This window comes from Oreochromis aureus, linkage group 3, assembly GCF_013358895.1.
Source record: "Oreochromis aureus strain Israel breed Guangdong linkage group 3, ZZ_aureus, whole genome shotgun sequence".
Lineage (NCBI taxonomy): Eukaryota > Metazoa > Chordata > Actinopteri > Cichliformes > Cichlidae > Oreochromis > Oreochromis aureus.
In genome coordinates this window covers 53,097,493-53,108,070 of record NC_052944.1, presented here as the reverse complement: position 1 = coordinate 53,108,070, position 10,578 = coordinate 53,097,493, and positions in this window count along the sequence as shown.

The window sequence follows — 10,578 nt, the reverse complement described above, 5'->3', positions numbered from 1 at the left end:
AGCTGAAAGAGCCGGCTCTTTTTAGTGAGCCGAACCGAAAGAGCCGGTTCTCTAAATAGAGCCAGAAATCCCATCACTACAGAACACATATGTCAAAGGCAATCCCAAGTCAGTGAAGTTACTTTCACAACACCAATGATAATCCACAGCTGTACTGATTAGTTTTGACTCAAGGATCCAGCGCTAACTGGAGCTCAGCCACACTCTTAACCCCTGGTGAGTGTAATCTGCTGCAGATAACGAGCAGCAGGTGTGGCTGCCTCCAGCGCAGGAACATTCCCGGGGTCGTGATCCCCTTAGCTGACCCAAAACAGCTGAGAGGAACAACAACAAAATACTACCCACAGAAAATAAACATACAGTTGCTATCTCCAAAAGTTGAATCTGTTCATCTGGACGTAGCGTTTTGTGGGAGAAACGTTTCGTCACTCAATTTGCATAATTATGATTAAGGAACTGACCTCTCAGCCCATTGTTCCTTCAGTGGGCTGATTCAGTCGTTATGCAAATGTACTGTTTATAAGGTTTGGGTAAACCTGCAGTCAGCTGAGACTGAAGAAGTCACTTGGATGAGTGACGAAACGTTTCTCCCACAAAACGCTACGTCCAGATGAACAGAACCAACTTTTGGAGATTTACTTTCCTGGATGATTGAGAATGCATCAAGACATACAGTTGCTATAACTTTTTGGGGGGGGGGGTGTTAATGTGCTGCTGTGGCCTACGGGTGTCTGTGGTGTATAATGCAGTTTTATCATAAATAGAAACCATAAGTCTAATCTGAAGACTGATTTTGAGAATCTAATTTTAATGTATTCCTGAGTGTGGCTGACTTTTATTTTATTTCACAATAAAACACTACACTACAAACCCAGGTACACAATTTAGTGACAGGGCTTGTCGTTTTTTTTTTTTTTTGTTTGTTTGTTTTAAATGGTGTAATTATTTTTTAATTTGCTTAAAGACGTTTCACCTCTCATCCGAGAAGCTTCTTCAGTTCTAGGATCAAATGGTGGAGAGTCCCAGATTTAAGCTCTGTGGGAGTATCCCCCCAGAAGGGACAATGGACCCCCTAATGATCCCCTATCTAATCACACAAGCCAAGGTGTGAAAATAGATGTAGGTCACAATCAGCCGAGCCATCAGCAAATTTTAGAAAGATATCAGAGGAAAGTGGAGGAAAAGGAAAAACAAAAGGGACCCATGGAAAAAAAGACAATAATGGGGGTGTTGGGAAAAACACAAAGTATATGTATCTGCATCTGTAACAAAACACACTCAAATGATATCCAGCACCAAAAGGACAAAACAGACATTGGTACACAAAAACAAATCAAGTTTTGCTGTGTGTGTGTCTGTGAGAGAGAGACTGTCACGGTTCTGGGTGTGTTTTCTGTTTTACTTTAAAGGTCCGTGTCTCATGTCATGGTATGTAGTTTTGTTTTTCTTGTCTCATCTGGCCTAATTACTCCCAGCTGTGCTCTCCTTCTGTGTCTCATTCCCTCATTATCCCTCAGTTTATTTAAGACCCATGTTTCTCTTTGTCAGTGCTGCACTCTCCCTCATACAAGTCTGTGTGTTCTGCCTGCCTAGTTTATGTTTGTTTTCCACTTTAGTTCTTTCTTGTGTCCAACAATAAAACTGCTATTTTGAGTTTTGAGGGTTTTTTTTAAAGTTGCTTGAAAAATGAGTGTTAAACCATAAGAGCCCCCCAGAGGTTGTTGCAGCCCAAGCCACCCCAGACCGCAACCCCCAAATGAGCAGGCTAGTTAAGAAATGAACAATCAACAATGGATGTATGCCTCCATAACTGCAGGTTGTAAAAATGTTTTTCAACATTCTCCCCAATATAAGGAATTGCAAAAACAACTGCAGCACTTCAAACCATGTCAGTGAGGTCTTTTAAGGAAGTTGCAGTAGTGAAGAGTCCAACAGTGTGTACTGTGAGATGGTAGTTCTTTGGTGCACTGCAGTTTAAGAAGAAACTCTCTCTAAGCTTTTCCAAAACAGTAGTAATAATCCGAAAAGTTTCCCCAAATTGAAACATGAGGTGCCATGTCACATATCACAAGCCAAAAAAGCCCCACGCAAACACTGTGATAACAGGATTATACTTACTACTTTTTAAAGATCTCCTTGGCATTCTTCATGACATGACTAAGACATCTATGAAGAATCGGAGCCTCAAAGTCTTCCTTGTTTCCTTTCCCAGAAGCAGTGTTGTAGTAATGATTTCTTGTGTCTGACAGATTTCTGGGGGGGGGCGCTAAACAGCTATTAGGGCCATTGATCCATCACAAATGAGCATTACAGGTGAATGCATGGCTTTGTGCCCAAAGGCCCTTGTAACATCGGTCATAAATGCCTCCAGAAAATATGTGACAAAGGCAGTCTTCTGGTCGCATGTCAAATATTTAGCCACTGGTAGGGGAGAGCATGTTTTCTGTGGATTCCTTACTAGAAGTTCATGAACATAGAAAGGAGGCGAACCCTTCCTTTTTTGATGATACTGCCTGTAGCATTCAAATAAACTGTCCTCCCGACATCAGCTCTTAAAAATTCCAATGCTCCTTGAAAACCATAAAAGAACACCTTCTGGGTGTAACATCACTTTTTGTAATATGTCATTTGGGTTGTTTTTCTTGTTTTGTACCATTACCTGAAAACTCATAATGAGATTATGATGAAGCCGACTTTTCTTTCGTATTTCCAATGATATGATTCTCAAGACTTCAGCGAATTGGATGATGATGTTGCACAATCGGGGTGCAGTAATGAAGTTCCAACTCCTCATATATTCCACATACATGGCTCTAGGTAATTGTTTATCTAATTCACGGCCAATTTGATCTCTTATCAGTTTTTACTGGTCTTCTATTCAGTTCGTAGTGGTTGTGCACACATTCCAGATCTTAGAAATTAACTGTCGCCTTCAGATCTTCCTCATCATCGACAGTGACTGGACAACCCTCAAACCTGCAGTAACCCAGACACTAGAAGAAAGACTCAGCAAGAAAGGGCCCTAAAGCCTTGACTCTATGCCTTTTTGAAAGCAAAAGAACAATATGGAAACACTGTCCACAGTTCATCAGAAATAAGATTGGTCCACTATAGTCCCATGTATCCTCTTTTGTAATCTCTCTTTTTTAGATTTGCCCATATTTTCTTTTCTAAAAAAAAAAAAAGGAAAAAGGGAGGTTCAAATGGGACATCATCAGACAAGTTGCTGTTAGACTACAAAAGAAGAAAAATTGTGAAGAGACTCTTTCATTTTGCATAGATACTATAATATCTGTAAATATGCTTGAAATACTAAGGTATTTTAAGCAAGTGATTTTAGTTAGGAATATATAGCGATAATTTATGTTGAGAACTGTTATTAAATATCAGTTATGTCTGAGTTCCTAGACTGCATCCTTCAGAGGGCCCAACCTCTGGTCTACGCGGGCCGGGTGCTCCTAAGGCTACGTTCACACTGCAGGTGAAAGCACATCAAATCCGACTTTTTTGACCCTATGCGACCCATATCCGATCATGGTATGACAGTGTGATCGGCTCAAATCCGATCTGGGTCACTTTGGTATGTGGTACTGAATCCGATACATATCTGATGTTTTAGAAAGTGACTGCTGTTTGAATGGTCATTGTTACATCCTGTGAGGCTGTGGGAGTGTGTGGGTGGGGTGTTTGCCTGTTCTCCCCGCCTCCTCCTCTCTTGCCACTCCTACCCCCTCTGTCTCTCTCACTCTCCTCTCTCCCCAGGACACAGCTGCTCTTGATTAGCCTCCTTTGCCACCTGACCCAAGTCAGCAATCACCTCTCTGAGGCTATTTAAGCTGGGGATGAGCCGTGAGCAGGGTGGTTTTTCCCTCTATGGCTCTACACGGTTTTGTGCTAGGTCTTGGACAGACAGCCTCTTTCTGAATAGTGAGTAGATGGGCTTGTGGGCCCTGAGAGTGTCTCCCTGTGGTGAGGAGTAAAGTAGGAAGTGTGGGAAGTGCCTCCCTTTTTTTTGTTTAGTAGTTTTCTTGTCTTTTGTTGCTGCGAGTGTTTCTGTTGTTTCTTTGGCATTATTGGTAAAACGGCGTTGCCGGCTCTTTAAGTTAATGTCGTTTGTAATAGAACTATTTTATTTGTAATAAAGCTATATTATTAGAGAACAACTCTGTGTGTTTTCCTTTTCATTCTGTTTCCGGACCCATTTGTTACTGGTCCCCTCACTTGCACGCCTAGACCCCTTTGGAGGGGACGTAACAGTCATGTCGCATTAAATCCGTCTTTTACATCACTGACACAAGACGGACGCCATGCGCATGCAGGCCGCTTTGAGGATTCACACTAGAGCGCGTTTGCTGTCACATCTTATTTGTAGTGTGAACAAGCAGACAAAAAAAATCAGATTTGATCAAAAAATCGGAATTGAGCATTAAGGTCCTGCAGTGTGAACGTAGCCTGAGACTGAGAAGGCCAAAAGTGCAAGGCTGTGAAATGGCATGTCACCAGCTGTCACGGTGGAGTTCAATTAGGGCTGTTTGATATAACGATATATCAGATGACGATATATAAAAACGTCTATAAAATGTAATTTCATATAATGCTATCATTTGTTTCATGCAAAATAAACTGTTTACGGCAATATTGTTTTTCATTGGTTTGACTGTCACTGTAGTGACTATTTTCTTAAAGTTCTCTCTCTCTCATATTTTAAAATAACCACACTACAGACAGGCAAGCAACTGCTTTTATACGTTGTCGTTGGCAACAACGATCATGTGGCTCCACCAGCCTTTCACAATTAAGCTAAAGATCCAGTTGAGTTTTTTTCAAAAATAAAATGAATCACGTGAAATCCGTCAGGATGCTTGGCGTAGCACTCTGAGCCAATCTTTCATTAGGCTCTCCATCATCCAGCCTTGCTTATTGACTTATCACCACAATTTCTTTTGGGTATTTTTCCTTTGACAATGTTAGTCACTTAAAAATCACCATCGGTGGAAGCTTTAGTCTGGATGCTGTGCAGCTCAGAACACAAGTAAAATGCGTTCTCGCATGGCCACTTGTTTTCAATGTGATGGACGAGTCACCTTTTTTATTAACAGTCCGAGTGAGAGGCAGGTCAAAGGTACTCATCCATATTTATGATATCATTTGGCTCGATGGAATTCTCTCTTTGTTTGAGTGAATGTGCAGAAGTTGGCAAGTTTTGCCTCGTAGTCAGGAGGGAGCGGCTGATACAAAGTTGTGCGTGCCCCGATGGACAGGTCTTTTCGTCTCATATCTAAAACACCACAATGGCCCACCTCTAAAATCTTCAATTCTCACTTCGGTAGCAATTGCTTTAGCCTTCAGTCTGAGCTGCACTGTAACATCGCAGCCACCTTCTCTGTGAGTGTTCACCCAGTTTTCATGGTTGGGCTATCTGCTATGATTACCTGTGAAAGCTTTTGTCCTTTTGCACTGACTCAGTTCTTCACGCTGGCGTCTCCACTGTCTCCCCATCGATTAATTTATGCCAAGATAACGTGCAGCAGCTAGATTTCCTTCTTGAACCACCAGATTGATTGCCTTTAACTTAAAAGCTGCATGATGCTTTTCTTCGACTGTTTTCCATGTTGATGAGGGCAAGTACAAATTACTGATTTACAATAATTTTATTGTGAAAGTGCACTGGATTTATCGTATAATTTCCTTGGACCTTTGTGAACTACTTATCAATTTTATTGGTCTGCTGTTACCAGGCAATGTTTTTGGCGGCATGAAGGAGGTGTTAAAAAAAAAAAAAAAAAAAAAAAAACATGCATTAGTTGCACCTTAGTATAGGCCAGTGTTCAGTGTGGAGAAAGTAGTGGCTTATAGCTCGAAAAATACAGTAATTGTAATGTCCAGTAGTGGGTGGTATAGGCTTGTGTATTACTTTTTGCTTTTAAATTTATTTATTTATTTTTCTCCCCTCCTCTCTGTACCGTTCAGCACTGTAGCAATCATTTATTGTCTGAAGACAAAGGAAAATGCCCAATGGAAGTATTTATTAATTAAATTTTCAGTTATTATCAACGGTACAGACATAGACAAGAGGCGTTCAACAGAGAGGGGGGGAAACAGAGGGGATGAATAACAGTGAGAAAACACAATGAAATTCCCTGGATTACCTGCTGGAAGAAAAAACAGAAAACAAGCAAAAGAGAACAATGCAGTAGGGAGACAACAGCCACAACCTAGATAAGTATAAGTAACAGTAAATAATAAATATTGGTGTCAGCACAGCCTCCTGAGAAACCTCATAGTCTATATGTATTTAAAATTTGAGAGGTGGGAACCGGCAACAGAGGTGAGGTTGAATACACAGACCATCCCTTGGACGCTGTTCAGTCTGCCCAGCCCCAAGGCTCTACGTGTATATATTATGAGAGTGTGAGTAATGTTGATATCTAGGTTGGCACAGGTGGTCAGAAGGACATAGGAGGAATGCCTCCCCCTCACCTCAGTGAAACACCTGCACCCCAAAGCCCTGCATGTGTGGTAGTGGGATGGAGTGGGAAGAGGGAGGCAGCTGAAGATGGGGAGGGACGTCAAGGCAAAGTACACTCTCCATGGGGCCAGCTCTTCCACTGAGCCCAGTAGGAACCCCTGTTCCATGGAATCCACTAAGGGCAGGAGGCCCAGGTCCATCCAGACAGGAGCCCATATTAGCAGCACCAACTAGCCCGGGGTGGCACACCCAACCTCAACTCAGAGGAAAACACTCAATAATCTCCCTGACTACCTAGGAGAATAAACCCCAACCTGGGATTCTATTGTCTAACTCTGTACTAATTTGAAAGTTAATTATTTTCTTTTTTGTGATTCTGGGGAATACTTTAACACAAAAAAAAGAGAAGAAAAAAAAAACGTTAGAAATGAAAAGACCTTGAAGATGTGAGTCAAAATGATAAAATTGCACATCAAAACACATATGTAGGTAACAAAGGGGAAAAAATGGATTTAAAAGACTGGGTCTTATGTTGGCAACTTCAATGGGCCATTACTTTGAAAGGCAAAATCAAAATGACTTGATATTGACATGGTATCAATGTGAGCTTGTATACTGTTGATCAAGAGTGAAGGTATGCTGTGGAAACTGCAATTTTCCTTTTTAAAGCATTCTGAAATCACTGAAAAACACATGATAGGTGGGCAATTTGAAAGGGCCATTAGTTAGTGATACCATGTCAATATCAAGTCAGTCTGATTTTGCCTTTCTGTGGTTGTATACTGTCGATATAAGCTGCAATTATTCTATGGAAATGGCAATTTACATTTTAAGAGCATTGTGAAATCATTGAAAGAGTTCTTTAAAAAAGAAAATTCAGAGGGTTTTTACTTTGAAATCCCCAAATAAGATGGCCTTGATATTGACAGGGCACTATTGGATTACAAGGGTATGTCATTTGGAAGACTGAATGAAATTTGTTATTATGTAATTAACATGCCTTAAAAATTCATTTAAAGTTGGCTTTCATTTTGAAATCAGGTTTCTGCGTCTCTTGCCATAATACTCAGAATACGCAGGGAACGCCAAACAAAGTGGAGGCTGGCTTGACTGCAATTCTCAAATTGGAGGCTGGCTGGAGACCAGTGTTCTCAGGTTGTTAAAGTACGAATGAAGTAGTCTCTCAATGCTTTCTCGCCTGTCCAAATCAACCAAAACCCTTAAAACCTCCTGAAAATTAGTGTGAAACTTCATATAATATAGTAAAGAATTAAAATATGAATAGTCACAATATTAAAGAGGCTAAAGGGTATTGTTGTCAGTGAAAGGATAGTGTAAAGTGTGAGGCAAGGGTTGATCTTTATCTGGAAAAGAAACAGAAAAAAATTATTGAAGAGTGTTATTTTAAGAATTATCATCTAGCTGTCCCCACAGGTTAATTTTGGTCTAACGGCAGATTGCTCTTTAGGTATAAATATCACATGTAGCAGCCTCAGAGGACTGCAGACTAACACGTTCACAGAACTCATCTTACCTTTTTGTGTCTGTGGGTTTTTGACTTTGTCTCGAGGCTCAAATTATTAGCGGCAGGTTCAGTGTCTAAAAGAAAATGCCAGAGATGATGTGAATTTCAAACAGAACAGCTGTAAAGCACTTCTTGTAACAACTACAAAATAACATGTTTTACAAGTTATTCCACTCACTGTAGTATGCACAGTATTAGCATTAATATCATGTGTGATATGTATGAAGGTGTGCAGTTTCATGTCATAATGAGAAAATTAAAACTGAATCTCATACAACTAGATTCCATCAGCACAAACAGCACTGATGAACATGATTTCTATTATTGGTAACTTAAGGTGAGAGAAGCTGGAAAACTGATGTGTGGTAGGCAAGTAAGTCAGAACCCCACTTTTTCTTGAGATTTTCAGTAGGCTTGGGCCCACACTTCTGGGGGGGGTACCTAGAATGCACAAATCACATACTGGATAAGGCTTTAGGGTGGGACTCTCGCCACGAATAGAAACATAAAAAAAGTAGGAAAGAAAACAAGTAGAAAGTCACTAAAAAAAAGAAACAAAGATACAGAGGTCAAAAGTAAGACAACAAAAACAAGTTAAAAGACAAAGTTAGAAAGTTTAAACAAAAGCTGAAAACCCCAAAGTGGGAGGAGACAAAGACAAGTATAAAAGCCAAGACAGTCACATGAAACACAAAAAACAAACCAAGACAGACACATATGGCCAACGTGAAACTACGCTGAAACATCCAAATGTCCCAATGATGTGAAGATAAAAAAAAAAAAAAAAAAAAAAGTCCGATTTGATCAAAAAATCGGAATTGAGCATTAAGACCTGCAGTGTGAACGTAGCCTCAAAGTCCTCCTCTGAGAAGGATAGGGTCCTTAAAAGTATGTTTTTGAGCTTATCTCTACATACACATGTGGCTGCACAACATGCAGGAATAGTTTTCAGGGCTGTTTGTTTGTTTGTTTAACTCGGTTTATTTATTTTTTTAATCAGCAGTGATACATCCCACACTATACAACTGTGCCCATATGTACAAGCATATAGTCACATCAGAACTACACACAGCAGGTATGAATGTCCAGGGACAGAAAGTTACAGAAAGCAAGGATACATGCATATAAAATAAAATTATACATAAGCACTCTCTGGCCTCGTACAAAGCAGTTTTTTGGTCTCCTTATTCCGTGCCATCCATAAATAAGTGAGATGAGAAAGACAGCTCTTAAAATAAGGTGGCGTTCCTAATTGTATTAGTAAGAGTAGTCAATGTCAAATTTATTTATATAGCACATTTAAAATGACAACTGTTGACTAAGGTGCTGTACAATTAAGATAATTAAAAGAAATAAAAACAGGGAGATAAGAATTAAGAAAAAGAATCATAAAATTAGAAGATTTGAGTGAGAAATAAGATAAATAAAAGTAATACAAACTCATTCTGATTTTAAAGCCAAGGAATAAAAGTGGGTTTTCAGACAGGTTTTAAAAGTGTCCAATGTTGGGGAGGTCCTGATGTAAAGGGGCAGTTCATTCCACAGTTTAGGAGCAGTCACAGCAAAGGCTCCTTCGATCTCCTCTGTGCTTTAATCTGGACCTTGGGAAAGCCAGGAGCAATTGATCCACAGACCTCAGTGATCTTGCAGGAATGTACCAATTTAAAAGATCAGAAAGGTATGAGGGTGCTAACCCGTGCAATGCCTTAAAAACAAATAATAAAATCTTAAAATTAATTCTGAAACTAACTGGTAGCCAGTGTAAAGATTCCGGTATGAGAGAAATGTGGTCTCACTTATGTGTGCCAGTTAGTAACCGTGCTGCAGCATTTTGGACCAGCTGTAGACAGCTAACTGATGAAAGACTAACACCAGAGTAAAGACTATTACAGTAGTCGAGGCAGGATGAAATGAAGGCTCTCTGAAAGTCTCTAAAACTGAGAAATGGCTTTACTTTAGCAAGTAGTCAAAGATGAAAGAAACTGGACTTGATTACAGCATTAATCTGTTTATCAAACGTTAGATTAGAGCAGTGGTTCCCAAACGTTTTTCGCTGGGCCCCCCTTTGTTTACAAGAAAAATGTTTGCGCCCCTGCACGCGCATAGCCTCCCTCCAACCACACACACCCATATTTTGCTCCATTGCGGTTTGTTTCACACCTCAAACATTTAGTAAAAATTAAGCAAATACAAGTAATCTGCAATAAATTACAGGTAGTAATAAAATAAACTACTAACTCTTTCACGCTACGTCCGCACCTACACGGGTAGTTTTGAAAGCGCAGCTGTTTCGTCCACACGTAAACGGCGTTTCGAATCACCGAAAACGGAGACCTTTTAAAACTCCTTTTAAAAGGCAGAGGCGTCACGGTGTGATTATTTTTACGTGTAGTTGTTTTTTTTTCCTGTGTAATAATATTCAACATTGCTATCAATAAATTTTTTCAAAAAAATGCCTCTGTGCAAAATGGGTTCAAAAACATAAACAGCTGTGGGATACTGTTTGTCCGTGATTTGAACAGCCCAGCGCTGCTCCCCACGCAGGGAAAACCAATTCTGCAGGGGAGACCTACCTCAGCACTTG